This window comes from Phyllobates terribilis, unplaced genomic scaffold (assembly GCF_046119375.1).
Source record: "Phyllobates terribilis strain yellow unplaced genomic scaffold, ASM4611937v1 Scaffold_2__4_contigs__length_985480577, whole genome shotgun sequence".
NCBI lineage: Eukaryota > Metazoa > Chordata > Amphibia > Anura > Dendrobatidae > Phyllobates > Phyllobates terribilis.
The window spans coordinates 733,477,641-733,500,898 of record NW_027362762.1 but is presented as its reverse complement, the minus strand read 5'-3'; positions in this window follow the sequence as shown (position 1 = coordinate 733,500,898).

Sequence of the window (23,258 nt, the reverse complement as noted above, 5' to 3'; positions counted from 1 at the left end):
CTGAAGTTGGTTATGGTGATGTATTTATGTACTGATAATGAGGAGATTGCAAGATACTGTATGTGACATGAGGACTATGGTACTTGCAGGCCAATTGGGGAAAATTGTCATATTAAAAATTGAAGAACCGATGAGGAAGTCCATAATCTGTCTGATAAAAGGCTTATACTTTATTAAGGACCAGAACCAAAGGTAGGGTGAAAACTGACATACCAAAACGGTGATCTGCAATCAATTGTAAATAGACATAATTGAATAGTTGGTAAATAAATCAATGGAGAGAAGCATGCAAGAAATGATATAGTACAGATGTAATGATCACTAGATATGGCTGTATTCATCTGTGCTAGCATGTAAAGGGAACATTGTAATGATATGGGATATGATATATAAAAGAGGGCAGTAACCAGCAGGATACATACATAGAAGTAAGTGTGCTCCCAGGTAGTATGGCGTCCACCCTGATGCGCGTTTCTTCATCAGGTAGTTCACTTCTACATATGTATCCTGCTAGTTACAGCCCTCCTTTATATATAATATCTCATATCATTACAATGTCGATTTTACGTGGTAGCACTTAAACAGATGAATACAGCCATATCTAGTGATCATTGTATCTGTACTGTATAATTTCTTGGCTCCTTCTCTGTGTATTATTTATGTTGATATTAATTTCTGGATCTTAGTGATACTTCCTATATCTCCCTTGATTTATTTACCAACTATGCAATTGTGTATATTTACAATTGATTGTGTGTCCCCATTTTGGTATGACAATTTTCCCCCACCTTTGGTTTTAGCCAGTAATAAAGTATTAGCCTTTTATAAAAAGATGGATATATATAGAGTTCTTCCAGTACAATTCACAGTACAGCTATTAGTATAGTCATAGAGCACCTAGCACCAGTTCTTCTACTCCTTCTTAATCTGCAAGAAGGAAATTAACTTTTAACTTCCAATGTAATTTGCAATGAAGATTGTCTCCCTAGATGAAGTAATGCATTACAAGACAATAGAATTAATCTTTTGGGCTAAGACACTTAGATGACATGCCAGGCCTCATCATAAATTGGAGGGGTATGAGAGGGGGTGCTATACCACTGATGACAGTTTGAGAAGCACTGTGAAAAAACATGGCATAATGGACTAACATGATCAAATCACCATATTCTTACAGTATTATTCTGATTTGTATTCAATCTGAGATATACAAAAATAAATACTCAGGCCCTATAGAAATTTATTATGATTCAGTGCAACTCAGAAGATTGTAGAAAACCATAATATGTTTTTATGCAGAAAGCCTTAGATTTATTTCTGCAAATTAAAATTTACTGATCAATTGCAACAAAAAAGACACTTAACAAGCATGAAATGGCACTTGACCCACAATTAACATTGGTTATAGCTCTGAGCTACTCCTTATTTTCTACACTTTGCATTCTCAATTCGTGTTAGACTTGTGTATTGTGTTTCCTGCTCTTTTTCTGTACTGAAAAAACAATTTCAGAAAAAAAAAGAATTAAAACAGTGACAGATTTCCTATAGAACGAGCAAAAACATTTGGTAAATATAGAAAATCCAAAATAGTTTTTTAAATATGTAAAATTATTAGAACCACCATTACCTTCAGCACTTCCAAAGATCTATCAGAAGCATTTATGACAAATATTTTTACATTAAACTTTATTGGTTTAAAACATTTATTTGACCCGACTTAGAGATGTTTAATTACAGTAATTGTGACAGGGCTGCTTCTGCTTCTCAGGCTGTACTGTGTATCCTCATGGGATATTATCTTATCCGTGACCCAAATGCTCACTGTAATTGCTCTACAAAGTGAAAAGGATGCATATGCTCCGTACACCATCTGTCTGGCTATTCTGAGAGTTCAGACGTACAGGAGACCTTTGGTGACAACAGCTGCAATTTTGTCAGCATTATCATTATACAATGTAAGAAGTAATAGATGATGCTGTAAACGGAGAATGGAAAATGGGCATTAAAGATGGACATGCATCTATTTTAAATAATTATGACTTTAGCACAACCATCAAATCTTAGTTCAAACAGAAGAAAGATTTAAAAAAATGTGTTCTTTCCATTTTGTTAGAAGCTTTGGATCTTTTTTATTACTAAGGAAATGTATGCATGTCTTACAACCTTGTGATCCAAAATCAAAATGATGGTTACCAGCAAAGCCATTACGTCCCTGAACTTTATCCAGTGATCTTATGAAACTTTCTCAAGTCTAACCAACTCAAAATCAAATTTTAAAGTTAAAAATGTTAAGAAATGCTATTTTTGATTTTCAATAATTTATATACAAAATCTTGACATTTTGCATTTTTTACACTGACTAGTAGGAGGTCTTTTACATGGATCAATCGGCAGCAGGAAACGACTGCTGATAAGTAAACATTATCGTGAAAAGAGTGTTCTTAAAAACGTTCATTCTTGATAATCTTTTCAGTGTAAATGCAACTTAAAGAGGGTTTTCCCATGAACAAAGTTTATTTTACAATTGATTTTAATCAAAACATTTTGGAATAATAAAAAATTTCCACATTTGAATGTGTTTAAAAAAATGTTCCTGTGCTGAGATAGTCTTAAAAATGTGCCCATGTGTAATGGCTGTGTCTGACTGTGCAGGAACATGGTCTGATCATACCACATCTCCTGGGCAGGGGAGTAAGCAAAAGAGAGTATACAGACAGGACAGCCTGGGATCACAAATGATTCTTTAAAGCATTTTCCTGCCTGTTTTTAAAAAATGTTTTACCTCAAAGAGAGTATTATTTGCGATTCCGTGCTGTCCTGTCTGAACACTCTTTTGCCTCCTCCCCAGCCCAGGAGATGTGGTATGATCAGATCATGTACCTGCACAGTCAAACACAGCCATTACACAGTACACAGCAGGGGCACATTTATAAGATTATCTCAGCACTGGAACATTTTATTTAAACACATTCAATTGCGGAACTTATTATTATTCCAAGATCTATTGATTAAAATGAACTTTATTCATGGGACAACCCCTTTAAGTCTTACAACAGGCTGACATTTTCTAGGCTTATAGAGATCACTTACTACTAGTCATCTCATTAAAATCAAAGGCAGGATTACAATGAAAAGTAACACCTATGTATAGATAACACTGGATCCACAATCCACAGTAAGTGATGAGGTCAGTTCCCTTACTCACTCTTCCAGCACACTGAACTATGTACAGATCATATAGCAGGCTTAGAGAACTCTTGCATAGAGTTGATAACAATAGAGTTCTAATAAACTAATGGAGGAAGGTGAGAACTGTTCTTGTCTTCTTAACTTTAAATGCCATGGCAGAGTGCATGCTACACTGACTCTTTGTTCCGATTAGGATAGCAGGACCCCCCATTTTCATAATAGGTGGAAGCCCCTGTGGTGGGATGCTGAAACAATGAGATACTTATCAGGAAACTTATCAAATACTAACCCAATATGATGTCTGTCCTATATCCAATAGGTGATGTGTTTTAAGTCTGGGAAAACTCATTTAATATCTCCATTGGAACAAACAATCTTTCCACCACAAAACTAATTTATCTCCCTTACAAGAGTGGTCATACTATTGACCTCATTTTATCTGTCTTTATTTTCTCAGCTTGTCCACTGTTTGACCATAACTACTTTTCCAGGGTCCATAACCATTTTTCAGACACACACATTTGCAGAAACCTAGATTATTAAGACTTTAAATCTGTCTACATTTCATTCTTTATCCTTTTTACTGATCGGTTGCCTTTTACTGCCAGTACAAAACTACCCCCACCTTACACTTATAACCCCTCCCCCCACATCTATACTGTATATCCCTTTATAATGCTAATCTTGGTAGACACATAATACGACTCAGTTGATTTTGGATGTCCTCCTATTTAATAACACCATTAAATGTTTCTTAGTCTTCCACATATTTCCTCCTCTTTCACTTTTAGCAGCATGTTATAAGACTCAGTTCAACAGTTTGGGGCAACTCAATGCTATCAGTTTCCCAACTGATTGCCCACCGCTCAAAGAATTGCATTTAAAAATCTATATCTATAAAGCCATGTTCAGCTCTGTTCCTTCCATTATTTCCTTGCATTCCTCCAGGCATGTAGAGTACGTATGTCATCTAGGTCTCCATCAACCACTGTTCCAACAAAAGAGATAAACGAAAAGCTACTAGAATGTGTTCTTGCATGAGAAGTTTAAGTTTTACTCCCTAGATGAAACTGTCTGGAAATGTAGAGAAAATGAGTATACCATGCAAAAATGATACAAATGTGTGTGGGTGCTCCTGAAGGTACAAAGATCTGCATGACAATGATAAGTTTTGACATTCTTTCTAGCAAATTAGTAGCTTGGATTAAATCTGTCTTACTTTGGCATAATTACATATAGAATGTTTGAAATCTTGAAATTAGAAATGACAGTCAAGAGCCAAAAACAGCATACGGACTGAGGAACAATTTGGAAACGTCTAGTAGAAGAAGGCGTTTATGTAGAAGCAATCTGCTTTATCTTCTTTAGAATAACTCCCCTAAATTACCTACTTGTTTCAGGAGGTCTGGTGAAATATAAGCTGCATTTCTAAAATGTATCACTTCTTTAGAAGTGACCATTACCGTAAATCAGCAGAAAAATGCGGTGATACTATATCGCAAAGAACGCTTCCATTTACCATCAGCTTACCTAGTCCTTTATTTGTTCCTCATGTATTTAAGGCGGATGAGCAATCTATTTGCACACTTTGTAGCCCATCTACCAATGTACGTGTCAGAGCAGTAAAACTGATCCATGTTGGATTATAGCTACTCAGTAGTTAGTAGGTTTCTTCATTTTAACTCTCTAATTCAGGGATGTCAAACTCAAACACACAGAGGGCCAAAATTAAAAACCTAGACAAAGTCGCAGGCCAACCAGTATACAGTATAATAAGCCCCACAAAGTTCTCCATACAGAATAATGAGACCCACATAGTCCTCCATACAGAATAATGGGCCCCACATAGATCTACATACAGTATAATGGGCCCCACATACTTCTCCATACAGTATTATGGCCACCACATAGTCTTCCATACAGTATTATGGGCACCACATAGTCCTCCATACAGTATATTGGGCCCCACATAATCCTCCATTCAGTATTATGGACACCAGATAGTCCTCCATACAGTGTAATGGGCCCCACATAGTCCTCCATACAGAATAATGGCCCCACATAGTGCTCCATACAGTATAATGGGCCCCACAAAGTCCTCCATAAAGAATAATGGGCCCCACATAGTCCTCCATACAGTATAATGGGCCCCACAAAGTGCTCCATACAGAATAATGGGCCCCACATAGTCCTCCATACAGTATTATGGGCACCACATAGTCCTCCATTCAGTATTATGGGCACTACATAGTACTCCATACAGAAAAATGGCCCCACATAGTCCCTATACAGTATAATCGCCCCACATAGTCCCCCATACAGTATAATGAGCCCCACATAGGGGTGGTGGTTCTGGTGTCGCGGGCCAAATAAAACCACGCTGCAGGCCAGATTTGGCCCATGGGCCAGAGTTTGACATGTATGCTCTAACTGGTATCAGTTTAGAGGAAGGTAAGTAGATCAGTCTGTACTCCTAATAACCCCATCAACGCAAAAAAATGTTGTGCCATTTGGCTACTAGGAGCCTTCCCTGGGGATCTCTGCAGTGACTGACAGGCTACTGTGTATGTAAGAGGGTTTAAAATGGGTCTGATATCATCTTAGAAAATGTTACGAATTTTGCCAGCTGAGCCCCACTGTTATGTTTTTATAGTCTCCAGGACCCAGATATCCTTTATTGGTTGCTATCAGCTACTGTTTACCCCGTTCAGTGGAGATCCCACTTAGTTGTCTTATTACTAGGCAAATGCCAATGCTTTATTAATGTAATGCAATGCTATATATCATATTTTGCTCTATCTTCTGCGTACTGCCAGCAATTTGTTATTTCTAGGTTGTATTACACCCAGGTAGGTAAGTACTGTAAGGTTTATGCTATGTGACACATGGGTGCAGTGACAGATGTGCAAAAACCATTCAACAAATCCGAGGTACACCCCATGTGTGATGAGAATGATGAGAATGAATGACCATCCTTGTGATTAGTTTAATCCCAGGCAGAATAATAATGGCTGACAGTTCCGGCCTGACAGTTCCGGCCTGTACTGAAGTCAGTGTAGTTTGTCCTGGATGAAGAAGACCAGTCCTTAATGAAAGCACCACCATTGCTGAAACAGGATGAGGATTACAAGAGGGAGAAGAGAAACTTAAGACTTAAGACTGTAGAGTGCATCTACCAGTAGAAATAAGACGATCTTTTGATATTCCAATTTGCCATCTTTGCCAAATTTTCTCAAGAATCTCAATGCTGCAAAGTCTCTAATTAACCGGAAAAGATGTGTATAACATTCTGAGGTCTTCTGGGAGTGCATTGCACCACTTTTGAGTTATTTTACACAAGCACAATCCAAGTGACCTCAACCTATCTGGCTATGGGAAAACAGATGGTAACTTGTGGTAACCAACTGTGGTATTTGAGTGGAATGTACTGTTCTAATATTGGACTACTGCAACAAGGAATTGTGCAAAAAAGATCATTTTTCTTTACAATGCACATACTTTGTGAGATAGACATATTTCTGGAAGGTGTAGATTTTTCTATTGTCTCTAAAAAAAAATAAGGCTTGTCAGTCTTACAATCCAGGAAACACACTTTCTGTGACACATAAACCTTGGTTTCAACATTTTTCTTTAGCAGCAAAATTAGGACAGAATGAAAACATGTTATTAAGGTGCTATTACCACAGTATATCATAGATCAATAAATTCACAACCACACTGACTTTAAAGGTAGAGCACCTCGCTATCACTCAAATCTTTGGATTATTATTTACAGACTGAGACTTTCATTTTCAATGTGCTTTAGCACTGCAGAAGTACACCACGTTCAGATTTTGGCCCTTTTCTATCCCTATGTGTAATGAGTTGTGCGCTCTGACCTCCTATCTCTAGGCTATAAAATCCTAAAATGGTTCTGCTTGGCCAGTTCTCAACTTTTATAGTGACTATAATAGCTCCACCTGATCAGCGCTAGGTTATGTGATGTGATAGCTGCAAGGCATTATGAGGAAGCCCAAGCGGCTGAGCCTGACCTCATTAGCCTGCTCCAATCTTCACCAGTGTAGAAATGGTGCCAGTTTTTTTTTAATCCTTGTAAGTCAAATCGCAAATTGTTTTAATGCATAGAGACCTGTACATTTCAGGAAATTTGACCTAAAGTCAGTTCTCAGCAGATCAATCTGTTCATCTCTCTATGGTAAAGTTCTGGAGACTGGTAACAAGTAGCTGAGGTACTGGAAGCCACAAGCAGACAGGAGACGTCCTGGATACCACAGACAGGTAGCAGAGAAACTGCAGACAGGTAGCAAAGGTACTAGGAGCCGCAAGCAGACAGGAGACGTCCTGGAGACCCCAGATAGGTAACAGAGGTACTGCAGACAGGTAACAGATGTTCTGGAAGCCGCAGGCTGTGTGTCTAGGTGAGTTTGTATAGGCCCATACAGATGATCACATGGAATCACGCTGGGCCATCTGCAAAGCCCAATGTTGGTCAAAAAAGAGTTTAGCGGACCGGGTGACGGACGCAAAGTCCGATCCGGAACAGTTGCTTAACAGTATCCCCCCTCATAAGGCCCCTTCCAGATGAGTGAGAAATGGAAGAAAGCGGATGCTTAGCATGAAAGTTTCTGAGCAACTTTGGAGCATTTAAGTCCTTCTTTGGCACCCAACATCTTTCCACAGGACCGTATCCCTTCCAGTCAATCAAGTAGAGGAGATTACCGCAAACCTTCTTACAATCCAGAATTTGGTTGATCTCAGAAGGTGTTGAGTTATATGTTTCTGCATTGGGATATGTTACTGCATTGTGGTATGTTTTAAAAAATGCAACATGTGTATACGATATCAAGGTGGAACTGCTAGGTGATTGAAAATGGAGGATAATGTGCGACCAATGTGGCAGGAAGCCATGAAGGATGTTTGCGGAAAGAGTGGTGATTGTGAAGTTTAACACATTAATGTGAGCGTAGTCTTCACCATATAAATGTTCTTTGTAGATTTTACGGTGCACGTGGGTATTTGCTTTGTGTTTGAGCATTGGTAGTGCAGTATTTGTGTTAGCAAAATGTGAATGCTTGGTGTTACAAGTGTTGGGAAAAGGCAGGTTTTCAACCTAATTCATGAACTTTAAAAATATCAGAGTCAATTATTAATTTGGCACCGAAAATGTAGCAATATGAAGGCCAACATATAACTAACTTCCAAACTGTTCCATCTATTCTATACTGTATCATTACTTTACAATGCAGTCAGATATATCTGGACAGAAAGGAAGTGCAAAAAGTCAGCCTCTCCTACATTAATAGTATGATGCAGTGAGCCCCAAGAAATCCAATGTAAAAAATTATAATAGGAGGAGGAAAAAATCATTTGGGGATGAAATTTCAAATTTGTGGGAATGGCTGCCAAGTCAACAGATGTATAAAAATTACCATTTGCCTTTTATTCTAGTTTAGTATCAACGCAGCAATATAAGGTTATTTATTTATTTTATTCATTCATTTTTCTCGTGTTCTGTGTATAATGGAAATATGTTTGTTTTTGATCATCAAAATTCCTCTTTCACGTCTATAGTTCTTTGAAAATCTCAGACAGCACAAATATATATATACACCCTTGTGCAAGCTGTGTATTGCCTATTTCTTTTGCTTTTAATTTTTTGGGGAGAAAATCACTCATGGTAAAAATGAACACATTAATAAACACTGATGAAAATTTGATCCCTTTTTTCATGTACAAGAAAAACAACATTGTCTGAGTGAGGCTTAAGCAATAGTCATATCCATTTTAAAACATCAGATTACCTGAATGAAAAATATAACCCCTATGTCAACATTTACAAGCAAATATGGGAATTTAAAATCTAACTTTTAATCTTATTCTTAAAATCACAGTAACACACCACATGTCAGAGTGATATAAAAAGAGAAGGTACGCTTTAAATAGCAGCAAGCAAAGAATTATTCACCAGGTAACGAGACAGCAGTGCTATAGCGGGCTTACTGATCACCAGAGGTTATCAGATTAACCCCTACCTGCAGATAAGTCTTTTAATGGATACACCTATATATAATCTCATGCACTCATATAGGGTGTATCAATCACGTCAGTCAGATGAGAGAACGGCAGTCACTAGAACCATATTGTACACAGTAAATAAGCATATAACATGAGTGAGGTTTTCTTAGTGGTCTTACCAATCTACACCCTTGTTGACAAACCTACCACTCAAAAAATTCCACTCAATAGTGCTGAGTACAACACCTGGTTAAATCATAGATAATATGGACATAAATATACTAGTGCCCTTCACTGGCTACTAGGCATACACAAATGACAGAGACCACGTGAATATAGAGAATCTGTCATTACATAAAAAGGGAACAGTCGCACCCATTTCTTGTGGTTAGTCATTCTATTCACTCTCCCAGTACATTGGATGGGCTACTTGAGGTTCTCTTATGTACTGTCTCCCAAAGCCTTTCGTCTCACAAAAGATTCATCAGGGCAGTCATCACATGGAGGATGGGGTTCCTCAAACCACTTTCAGTGCAGACTGCAAGTTCTATGCAGTACCAGCCCGACTGCTGCCATGGGAAATAAAAAATGTGTCTAGATGCTGTTGATCTGGCAGATTCCCTGCCATGAGACGTCACATCCGATTAGCTTGCAAAACACTTCCAGGGGATGGAACGCTTATTCCGGCGCCCATACATTCGCGCATACATCCTACCACCCAATCCGCTGGGAGAGTGGATAGAATGAATAACCACAAGAAAGGGGTGAGACAGTTCCTTTTTTATTGTTTTATATTTTTTTATTTGAGTAATGTCAGGCTTCCTCTCTGTAGGGATAGACACAAATCAATGGATTACAGAGGCAAAAGAGGTTTTTCTGATAGATCATTTACTCAAAAGAAGTACACCACATCGTTGAACGCGGCATTTAAAGAACTCACAAAAGTCTACAAAGACCAAATAGCCTCCTGGTGGGAGGTTCAGAGTATAGAGAACTACATTAAATCTGGCATTGTACCCTGCCACTTTCGCAACTCCCTAACACCTGGATTCCAGTATAAAACTCCTAGTCTATTAGTTAAATAGGAAAAGGAAGGTACAGAAAGCTCAATAAGATTTATGAAAATACTGTTAGAGGAAGAAAAACAATCGCTACCGGTGTTGAGTGAACAACTAAAAGAACAGATTGAAATTACAAAAAAATTTTGATATGAGCCGGAGTTTTCACAAAAGGAGACTAGTCTCCAGAATAGAATAGAGAAATTTCAGTATCACGTGAAAGAAAAAAAGCACAAATTCTTTATTAGGGACTTCCAGGAGTTCAGGGAGAACAAAGCTTATTTAATTCCTGCGGATAGAGTTCCCTGAGTGGCGGAGACTGATCTAGATACCGGAACAAGGGTGCAGATAGGGAGGAAGAGGGGAGGTGATGGAAACCGAGGAAGGGGCGCAAACAGATGATCTCCTCAAGGGGGACATTTTATAGATCTAAACTACCCCCTGAGAAGTCAGTTCCACCTAAAAAATCCTCCAGAGACTCACAGGTAGTTAATCTATCTACTAGAATCCTGACCAGTGAAGAGATGGGGGTGCTTAGTAAGGGTTTGTCATTTGTACCCACTACCGATTTTGATTCCTTTGAGTCAATTAAAGACCTCCAGCTCTTTATAGGCAAATTAAAATGGAAAAAAACAATTTATCAGAGAAGAGGAATTGCTCAGATTTGGGCATCCCCGATGATCTACTGCAGGATGTTAGACTGTTATATGACCTAAGTACAGTAAATCCTAATGATAGAGGTGATGGCCCTTTCACTACCCTCAAAAACAAAAGTCTAAGAATGCCTCCTCAACAAAATGATCTGTGTTCCATACATGTTTTTCTTAATGTAGTGTCAAAAGATTTAAAAACTTTGGGTAAGACTGGACATAAAACCAGACAAAAAATTAACAAAAGAAGAAATGAATTGTCTATGTAGTCTATAAAAAGACCAGAGTATCATATTAAACTGTCTGACAAAGGTGGGAATATAGTGATCATGGACACCCGAGACTATTGGTCGATGTGTCAGACACTTTTGGAAGGTAATGTGGGGTATCATAAACTGCCTCACAATCCTACTAAACAATTCCTACAGAAGTTAAAAAACTTGGTCAACCATGGTTTTGAAAAGGGGGTTTATTGATAAAAATGAACGAGATTTTCTAATCCCCGATTTTCCAGTGATGGCTACCTTCTATAGTTTACCTAAAATGCATAATGGCACAAACCCTCTAAAGGGGAGACTAATAATTTCGGGTGTCGACAGCCTCACCCAGAATTTGGGCGTGTATATAGACAAAGTGATGAAACCCTTTGTGGGTTCCCTTAATTCCCACATGCTTGACACAACGGATTTGTTGAGTAAAATAGATGGAATTGTTTTAGATCATGACATGATTTTGTGCAGCATCAATGTTGAAGCCCTCTATTCTTCCATCCTGCATGATAGAGGCATAATGGCTGTGGACTATTACCTGAAGACAAGAGGACGCCAGTTCAGTAGGCACAAGGACTTTGTCTAAGGTTCCTGGAATTCTGCTTCACCAGAAATGTGTTCCTCTTCAATAGGAAGTACTTCCACCAGCTCAGGGGCATGGCAATGGGGAGCCAATGTAACCCATCCTATGCCAACATGCTCCTGGGCTGGTGGGAGCAAAGCATTGTCTTTGGAGATACACCATCAGTAGGAGGTAACAACGTTGTACTGTGGCTCCGCTACGTCGACAACATTTTTGTCATATGGAAGGGGAGCACTGACGATTTTGAGAACTTTGTTAATGGCCTTAATGTTAACAATCTGGGCATTCGGTTTACCTTTGAAGTGAATTCTGACAAACTACCATTTCTTGACATTCTCATAGAGAAGATTGAGAAAGGGAAATTCTAACCTCTACTTTTAGTAAACCAATGGTAACAAATTCCCTCTTGAGGTGGGACAGTAACCATGCTGATCCCCTCAAGAAGGGAATACCAAAAGGCCAATACTTGAGAATTCAGAGAAACTGCTCCAATCTCGGGTCCTTTGAATGACAAGGCGAAATTAGGACATGGTTCACAGAGAGAGGTTACCCTCAAAGAGTGTTGAGGAACTCCTAACACGAGACCATCAATAGAGATCGTAGTCTTCTTCTTACACCTTATCCAAAGAAGGAGGAGGAGTCTATACCAAGATTCATTACAACATTCTCTAATAAATCAAAGAAAATGAGGGAAATTTTCTTCTTATAGATGAGGATATCGGGGACAAGATCAACAATTTTCCTCAAATTACCTACAGAAAAGTCAGATCTCTGAAAGACAGGCTGGTCCACAGCCATAATTCGACAACTACAGCCCGTGCATGGTTGAATATGAAAGAATGCTATAAATGTGGGGGTTGTAGAGTATGTGAGTCAATCTGTCCAGGAAAAGAACTTACAGCCAATATAACAGGTATGACCTACCATATTAGACACTACATAAATTGTTGCTCCAAAGGCACTATCTACAAGACTACGTGTATATGCGGACTGGCATAAGTAGGGAAGACGAAGAGAGAACTACGAAAGAGGATGGGTGAGCATTTGAGAGATATTGTCAACAAGAGGGACACACCAGTAGCAAAACATGTGAATGGATTACATTAAGGGGACACCAAAGTATTAAGATTCATGGGAACTGATAAGATTGAGATTCCATGTAGGGGAGGCAATTGGGACAAAACGACCTTACAGATGGAAACAAAATGGATTTTCCATCTCAATACCCTATATCCCATGGGATTGAATAAACACTTGTCCTATAGCTCCTTCCTTTAGATTAGGGCTATCTTGAGGGATTACTAGATTTAGGGACAGCCGTCGAGGAGTGGGGGCACCGTTTGCGCAGGTGTTTTAGGGTGCCAAGCTCCACTGCTAGGTAGATTATCATATCTAGTTAGGATATATGGAGGGATTCATTAGTGGCACCTTAATACCCCCCTCTAACCCTCCCTACAACATCTCCGTTGTGTTGCGTGCACGGATACACTAATTTCTCCTCCTCTTGCGATTCCCCCCTTTATTTGCCCCCATACTCTGGATAAAACTTGATCATAAGACTCTCTGTATTTTCCATTACATAACAATAACATTTGAGGTTTATCCCTGTACATTGCTCTTGAATTTGACTTCATTCTCTAAAAATCAGAAAATTTGAGATGTGTCTAGTCCCCTTCTGTTATACTCTTTCTCCCTCTCCCTTTTTGGGATTGTAGAAATCTGAGTAATTTTCATTGGGGACACAGTGTAATAGAAAGACTTTTAATGGATAGGGCTAATAGTGCTCATATCCCTATCCCATTGGTGGCTATGGGAGATTCGCTCATGCCCTCTGATGTTATGGTGACGTTCTCTGTGTGTTTGGAATGCGATCCGGAATGGCCACCGGAAGTGACACATGCATGTCACCGCGGATGTATGGGCGCTCGGATATGCGTTCCATCCCCTGGAAGTGATGCATGCTAACCGGATGTGACGTTACATGGCAGGGAATCAGCCAGATCAACAGCATCTAGACACATTTTTATTTCCCATAGCAGCAGCCGGGCAGTTACTGCATAGAACTTGCAGTCTGCACTGAAAGTGGTTTGAGGGACCCCATCCTCCATGTGATGACTCCCCTGACGAATCTTTTGTGAGACAAAATGCGTTGGGAGACAGAACATTAGGAAACCTCAAGTAGCCCATCCAATGTACTGGGAGAGTGGATAGAATGACTAACCCTTTTTATGTAATGACAGATTCTCTATATTCACATGGTCTCTGTCATTTGTGACAGTGAAGGGCACTAGTATATTTATGTCCATATTATCTATGATTTAACCAGGTGTTGTACTCAGCACTATTGAGTGGAATTTTTTGAGTGGTAGGTTTGTCAACAAGGGTGTAGATTGGTGAGACCACTAGGAAAACCTCACTCATGTTATATGCTTATTTACTGTGTACAATATGGTTCTAGTGACTGCCGTTCTCTCATCTGACTGACGTGATTGATACACCCTATATGAGTGCATGAGATTATATATAGGGGTATCCATTAAAAGACTTATCTGCAGGTAGGGGTTAATCTGACACACTCTGTGGTGATCAGTAAGCCCGCTATAGCACTGCTGTCTCGTTACCTGGTGAATCATTCCTTGTTTGCTGCTATTTAAAGCGTATCTTCTCTTTTTATATCACTGTTTGGCACGTGGTGTGTTACTGCGATTTTAAGACTAATATTAAAAGTTATATTTTAAATTCCCATATTTGCTTGTAAATCCATTTTAAAACATTCAGGCCCCAGTTCATCAAAGCTTTTATGCCCGAAAAGCGACATAAAAAGCTTTGAAAAGTTACAAATTGTTTGGCTGCACAAAAAATTGGAGATTATTGGTGTTTTCACACCATTTCATCCCAGCTCCAAGAAAGTGAGAAGAGCTGGGGCATGATGAGGACTTGATGGACCGTAGCAATGCTCCTTCATCAAATTCATAATGATGGGCGGCATTTTACTGCAGTCTATGACTGGAGTAAGATAAGTGGCAAGTGCACATGGAGGCGCACACCATTTTAAGCCTGTTAATGAAAAAAGCACCTTGCACTCAAATACGCCCTCTCATCAATACCGACAAGAAACATGCCAGTCTCGATGAATCGGGACATAGTCTTTTACTCTGCTAGGCAGAAAAAAACTGTTTATGAGTCGTAGTCGCAAGGATGTTGCAGAGGTTGGATTCCCAACCATTAAGCAATAGTGTTGAGCGAGTATGTTCTATTAACCCTTTCGCCGAGTATACTTGGGCCAAACTCCGAGTATTTACAGCTGCTCGGTGATATGTTTGAATCACTCCCGTGTGCATGATTTGTAACTGTTTGACAGCTTTATTACATGGGAGGAATGTCTATTTCTTACACATTCCTCACATGTAATAAAGCTGTCAAACAGTTGCAAATCATGCACACGGGAGCGATTCAAACATATCACCGAGCAGCTGTAAATACTCGGAGCTCGGCCTGAGCTTACTCGGACAGAACATACTCGCTCAACACTATTAAGCAGTCATTAACTTCTTCACACACCCTACCTTTCGTGTACTTCACAGTCAGGGGGCATTGCCCACAGTGTAGTGCTGCCGAGCACCCTAAAGACACTCCCCCTTTGTAAAAACTATAAAAATTAGCTAACTGGGTGCTCTAAATAAAAAGACAGATGTCTTTGGAACCATATCAAGGAATTTTAAAAATAAAAAAAGTGGAGTAGCCAGAATAAAATAATAACAGAAACTGCCCACTTTTGATATGGTGGTAGATCCTCTATAACAAGACGACTTTACTTGCATTACAAAAAAGTATTAACATAGGGTTTATAGCTTCTGATACCTTCCGAATGTTTGCCTCTAGGACTGTGTCATTCTCCGTTGAGACTAATTACCATTTATGTTATATTTGTGGGCATCAGAAATAATTCCCAATTCAACAAAAATTTACATAGAAAAATTTCCAAATCTCAAGCAGATATATATATGACAAGCATAGGCAGAGTTAATTGCAACTCCATTTCTGGAGAAAAGCTGCTGCATGGGTCTGAATAAGTAATCCCCTGAGAGATAATCCTATTTAGTGTCAGATGGAAGACTTTCCTTTAAAGTGCATGATGTCCTTTTTTCACAGTCAAAGGGCTGTCACAGAGAACGATCTCTTCTCCTCCATCTCACTGGGGTGTTTTTCGGATGGATATGTGCTGCTGATGTGTCAACATATGATTCTGATTCCCTAAGTCTGTGCTTACTACAATACCAAGACATTCTCTGCAGACAATACTTTTCCAGGGATAGAGAGAACATGAAATAAACTCCTACTCAGCGCCTTCTGTATATAGACTGTAAGAATGTAGCTACTCTTTATCATATGTAATATGTCACACTACAACTAGTAGAATCTGCTTCCGCCAAATATACTGTAGTTCTAGGCCTAAAAATCACCCAAATATAGCTATAGGCCTAAAAATTCCCCAAATATAGATCTAGGCCTAAAAATCCCCAAAATATAGCTCTAGGCCTAAAAATTCCCCAAATATAGCTCTAAGACTAAAAATCACCCAAATAAAAATCCTCCAAATATAGTTCTAGGCCTAAAAATCACGCAAATATAGTTTTAGGCCTAAAAATCCCCCGAATATAGTTCGAGGCCTAAAAATCGCCCAAATATAGTTCTAGGCTTAAAAATCCTGCAAATATAGTTCTAGGCCTAAAAATCACGCAAATATAGTTTTAGGCCTAAAAATCCCCCGAATATAGTTCTAGGCGTAAAAATACCCCAAATACACTGTGTTCCCAATTATTATGCAAATAATATTTTCTCAGATTTTCCCAAATTACCTATATGAATTGCAGTCATTGTAATTTTCCAGTCAAATAACTATTAGAGGACAATTGAAAGGTTTTTGTGCAGACTGCTTATGATAACAGTATATTTTTTAAAAAATAAAAAACTCAAACTGCACTCAAAATGCATGTTCCAAATTATTATGCACAGCAGAGTTTTCAACCTTTTCATTTTAATAAAGAACAAAAAAATGGTCATTTTTGAAATTATAAGCATTAGCAGGTTATTACAAACTGAAATCAAACAGTTTTCAACTCAAAACTTTATTCTAGGTGATGTTACATTTGCACATAGGACCGCTTGTTCGAAAGGAGCTTGTGAACTCTCTCGTCCATTGAATTTGTCAGGTTTTGGATGGTTTCTGCTTCAATTGTTTTGCATGAGGACAGAATACCCTCCCAGAGCTGTTGCTTAGATGTGAACTGCCTCCCGCCATCATAGACAGTCCTTTTGATGATGCTCCAGAGGTTCTCAGTGGGGTTGAGGTCAGGGGAGCATGGGTGCCACACCATAAGTTTGTCCCCTTTTATGCCCACAGCAGCCAGAGATGCAGATGTGTTATGTGCAGCATGAGACGGTGCATTATCATGCATGAAAATGATCTTGCTGCGGAATGCACGGTTCTTCTTCTTGAACCATGGCAGGAAGTGCTGTTTGAGAAGCTCAACATACATTATGGAGTTCATCTTTACCCCTTCAGGGATCCTAAAAGGGCCGACAATCTCTCTCCCCATGATTCCAGCCCAAAACATTACTCCACCTCCTCCTTGTTAGCGCCGTAGCCGTGTTTGTATGGGGTGTCCATCAACCAGCCATCCTCCACTCCATCCATCTGGACCATCGAGATCATTTCATGCATGATACTGCCCCGTCTAATGCTGCACATAACACATCTGCATCTCTGGCTGCTATGGGCATAAAAGGGGACAAACTTATGGCGTGGCACCCATGCTCCCCTGATCTCAACCCCATTGAGAACCTCTGGAGCATCATCAAAAGGAGTGTCTATGATGGCGGGAGGCAGCTCACATCTAAGCAACAGCTCTGGGAGGGTATTCTGTCCTCATGCAAAACAATTAAAGCAGAAACCATAGAAAACCTGACAAATTCAATGGACGAGAGAGTTCAGAAGCTCCTTTCGAACAAGGGGTCCTATGTGCAAATGTAACATCACCTAGAATAAAGTTTTAAGTTGAAAACTGCTGATTTCAGTTTGTAATAACCTGCTAATGCTTATAATTTCAAAAATGACCATTTTTTTGTTCATTATTAAAATGAAAAGGTTGAAAACTCTGCTGTGCATAATAATTTGGAACATGCATTTTGAGTGCAGTTTGAGTGTTTTATTTTTTTAAAAATATACTGTTATCATAGGCAGTTTGTACAAAAACCTTTCAATTGTACTCTAATAGTTATTTGACTGGAAAATTACAATGACTGCAATTCATATAGGTAATTTGGGAAAATCTGAGAAAATATTATTTGCATAATAATTTGGAACACAGTGTATAGTTTTAAGCCTAAAATCACTCAAATATAGCTCTAGGCTTAAAAATCCTCCAAATATAGTTCTAGGCATAAAAATCACGCAAATATAGTTTTAGGCCTAAAAATCCCCCGAATATAGTTCTAGGCCTAAAAATCTCCCAAACATACTTCTAAGCCTAAAAATCACCCAAATATAGTTCTAGGCCTAAAAATCCCCCAAATATAAAAACCATTGAAATTCTGATCAACACTACAGGGTTTAGCTGTTATCGCCTGGAAACATGCAGCCAACCAAACATGCATTGCTGCTACAGGGACAATATATTGTTAAAGTGTAACTGTTATTTTATATTTTTTCATAAATCAATATTACAAATGATTATAATCAACTTTGTAATATATGTTATAGGAGAAATGTGCTTCTTTCTCCTCTTGTATTGATCTTTCACTCTCAATTCAAGGGTAAAATCTGTATTCAGTGAAGACTGATTTTTCCATTACTGAGATAAGAGATGACAGTTTTGGTGCTCTTTAAATTCTATAAGGGAGGAGGAGCTAGAGGCAGACACAGACATTCTACTGCAGGTTGTCCTGAAATGACAGTTACAGTTCTCCATAGAACTTTATGAGCACCAATTGTCACCTCCTACCTCAGTAATGGTAAAATCTGTATACACTAAGGCTGTGTGCCCACGATGCGCTTTTTAAGCGTTTCCGCAGTGGCAATTCTGCTGCAGAAACGCTTAAAAAAAGCTTGGTAGAAAGTCTGCCATGTTCCCCAATGATAATCTGCATGTGCTGTGCACATGCTGCGGAAATTTCCACTGCGGATTATCATTGCGGAAAAATCCGCAGCACTACCAATTATTTTGCGGAAGCGCGGCGTTTTCGCCGCCATTGACTTGCATTGGACCGCATGTAATCCACATCACTGCATCTGTACATGCGGAATATATGCGTTCAATGTGCGGATGGTACCCAGGTCTACAGGACAGGAGACTCTCCTCCGGACCCGGGTACCATAGAAAACTGTAAAAAAAAAGAATAAAATAAAAAATAAATATTATACTTACCTTCTGATGGCCCCTGGTGTGCTTGTCTTGGCTTGCCGGCAGATAGCGGTGGACTCAAGGACCTGCGCTGACGTCATTTAGTCATGTGACGGGGTCACGCGACCGCTGACGTCGGCAGGTCCTTTAGTTTACCGCGAGCTGCCGGCAAGCCAAGACGCATCGAATAAAGACACTGGGGGCCATCAGAAGGTAAGTATAGATTTATTTTTTATTTTTTACCATTCTTTTGGTCACACTTTATAAATCGATGATGTTTGCATGGATTTATATAGTGTGACCAAGTTGACAAGCACTTTTCCAAGTGATGCTAAAATCGCCTGGAAAGCGCTTGTCAACACGCATGCGGAAAAGAACGCTTCACATCCGGAGCATTTCTGCATCGTGGGCACATAGCCTAAACATTTTACTCATGAATTTTGAGAACAAATCATCAGTTCAGGAAGAAAAAGAAGCAGATTTCTCTAATAAGATATATTACAAACTTTCTTATTTCCACATGTACTATTGAGTTATGATAAAAAATAAAACGACGGTTACTTTTTAAATTCCTGCCATTCAAATGAATGAATGCCCATCTAATTAATCTGCCAGTATCTTGAAATGATGTAATTTAGCCACACTGATCTTGGCAAAATCAACTAAATATATACTTTTTTTATGGAAATTGATACGGGTTTCATTTATCAAAACTGACTTGTATAAAAACTGCCTGTAACAACCAATCAGAGCTCAGCTTTCATTTTTTAAACAGCTCTGGTAAAATTAAAACTGATCTGTGATCGGCTGCTATCACAATTTTTCTTGTAGACAGCTTTGATAAATCTGCCCCATTGTGCCATTCCTACGTTTTGGACTTGAGAGACAATGAATGGCATGAGAACTCTTTCTTTGTGGTTCTTTAAATCCTTGCACCATACCTTGCTCCTAGCCCCATAGTCCTAACCCATTTTTTTTTTCGAACCACATATATTTGATAACACAGCAGTCCTTGATGGTGAACTGATATATTGTAGAATTTAATTGTAGCTGATCTATAAAATAGTTTAATTTCTATTTGTATTAATTGAATTATCTGGTAGAAAGTTGGCTATCTGGTTTTGACAACTGTATTGTCAGGGACTATGCCTTCATATAATAATAGACAATTAAGGTAGATAAGATCATGAGCGGATAGCAGAAATGTCAATTCAAGCTAATGGCTATTAATACCTATAAAATCAGTACATACTGTACGTTAGTTGTTACAGTTAGTTAATAAAATCTTGCTAAGTTTCAGCCTGTAATCTTCATTCCTTCATTAATTTTCTGACCCAATATGCATTTTATAACTAGGTCAAAGTTTCAGATTTCTCTTTTATGGGAGTGTCTCTCCCAGTAATATAGGCTGAATATCAGCTCTGTGTATATCCAGGGTGCTGCTGTTTTCATTAGCTCATATCAGCACAGCTTCTATCTCACAATTTTCTATTTATGTGCGTTCCTCATTTTCTATAGACAGTTTTCTTGCCCTCCTTGAGATTCTAGGTCTGTGTACAACTCTGTCCCCTTACTTGTTGTCTAATTTTCTTGCATGTGTTCCATCCGTGTTTTTACAGATGAGCGAATTGATTCAATGCTAATCAAATTTGAGTTGAACTTTTGGAAATTGACTGGACACACCGAATCTGAACAGTTTGCAATTTGATTCACAAAAATTGTCAAAAGCTATCACATCACATGGTATAGCAAAACCTATATAAAAGCAGAGGCAAAGAATGCAGCAACCATTTTGGGGTAAATCTGGAAAGTGAGAGGTGTCACAGCTCAGAGCATAGGAATAGATATAGGGAAAGAAATAACTAAAACACTGAATAAACAATACAGATAATGTGTGACAGTACATCAGTGAAGAACAGTTACCATATGTTAAGTTAAAAACACTATTAACCTGCACATATGGATTTAACCTGTAGGTTAATAGCGTTCTTAACCTGCCCGGTGCCCGCACTTTGAGCCCCACTGCTGGGAGGAAATTAACTTTATTCCTCTCAGTGGCGTTCAGTCATGAGGATGGCGCTAGTTCAGTCATTGCTCTGTGTATAGAGAGTGACAGCTATAACCCTGCCGCCGGCACTGACTCACAGTCGGGTCTAATGATAAGCCTGTTGTCAGTCAGTGAAGGGGGTGCAGCTACAGTTGCTGCTTTATATATACAGAGCGGTGACTGAACCCGCGCTGGCGCCACCCTCATGACTGAATGTCGAATACTGCCAGGGGTTCATTTCCTCTCAGCAGCGGGGCTCAAAGTGCGGGGGCCGGGCAGGGTCAGAACGCTATTAACCTGCCCCCCATATCTGCAGGTTAATAGCATTTTTCATGTGACAGGTTCCCTTTAAGAGCTTGAAATGAGATGAATACAGTCCTAGGAGACCTCAGAGTATGATACTTGTCTTTTCAGATCAAATTGAAGAACTTGCAATTTGCCAAGAATTTAATTATTGACAAAAATTTGTTGAAGATGGCGAATCTGAATTTGAAAAGATTCGCTCATCTCTAGTGCTTTTCTTCAATGGAACGTGAACCTATTATAGTCCATGGTGCATTTCTTTTCTTTTGAGGAGATGCTCAATTTTGGTCCCATTTGCAAGTCAAAATGATCGATTCAAGTCAATAAATTTTATGAAAAAACTGACATCACATGAATGCCATCGATGTGCCAATTATATGCTATCTGTCTTTTGATATTTAATGGATTGGAGATGTATGAAAAATTCGTTTTTATGCATACCAGCGAAGATGATGACACACTGATGGTAAAAACTGACAAAAAAGTGCTGAAAATCTGGTCCTGCACACTGATGATAAATGGTCAATTTTTTCATATGCAAAAAACACCCCAAATCCTGAAGTGTGATACCGGCCCAAGAGAGAGAAATGTCAAGGGTAAAGCAAAAGCCCTGACGGATTTATAACATTTCTGCAAGACACCAAGGTCCACTAGGTAAAGGACATAGATTCTGCAGCAGCAAAAAAAAACTTTTTTTTAATGAAGACTAATTGGAAATATGTCTAACTTTCCATTTAGGATGCAAATCCAGATTTTATCTAGCCGAGTCTAAGAATGCAGTAAGTGCTCGAAATGCGTCCAGCGTTTTCCTCATACTGACACCTATACTAAGGTGCATGCAGTAGGGCTTGCTATGTTTTAAAAGAAACAATAAATCTTTATGGATTTTATGGATTGAAGCTGGATCCTCACCTTTCTTGCAAGTATATTTGACGTCTGGCAGAGACGTGATCCTGTGCTTCCAACACTGAAACTCATAGGGAGTTTCCAACAAGAGTGATCTGATATTACTATTTTTTTTTTAATTCTGCCTTGAGGTGTACATAGCCTTTAATTCACTTTTCACTCTGGCATTAGATGAAATTGATGGTTGAGCAGAATGTGAACCAGGAAACAAGAGGATTTACAGTATATTAACCATAAAGACCAATAAAGAAATAGGAATAATAAAAGACAACATCTGTAAAAGACCCATGTATTTTATTGCACATAATATATATATGTATAACAGAAGACAGCCTAGAATATTTTTCTTACCAGCAGAATGTGCAAAATTGCAACAATTTCTGAAAATCCATTGAAATGTTGAAATGAGAAAAGATTAAAACTGAAACATTAGTAAGTACAAGGTAAAAGATGCACGGTGCGTGTAATTATTGCAGATACTAGGGCTGACCAACATGTAGATGCAACATGCTTTTGAAGTACAGTTGTAGATGCAGAAATTTCACCATTTTACCATGGCTTGCATTTGCAGTGTAGTCTAGGGATGAACATAAACAGGAAAAGGATCGATACTTTAGAGAATAAAACTTCCATTTATTTTAGCCATTAAAAACAATGATATCCATGGTTAAAAATACAAAGTGAATCTAATGCACTTCTGGCATGACTGCCCTTAGTCATAGAATATGATTAGGGATGAGCGGACACGTAAATGTTGGGGTTCGTCGGGATTGAGCGATCTTTAGTCCAAAATTCGGTTCCGATTCCAGAACTCTACCCGAATCTCTCTCTCTCA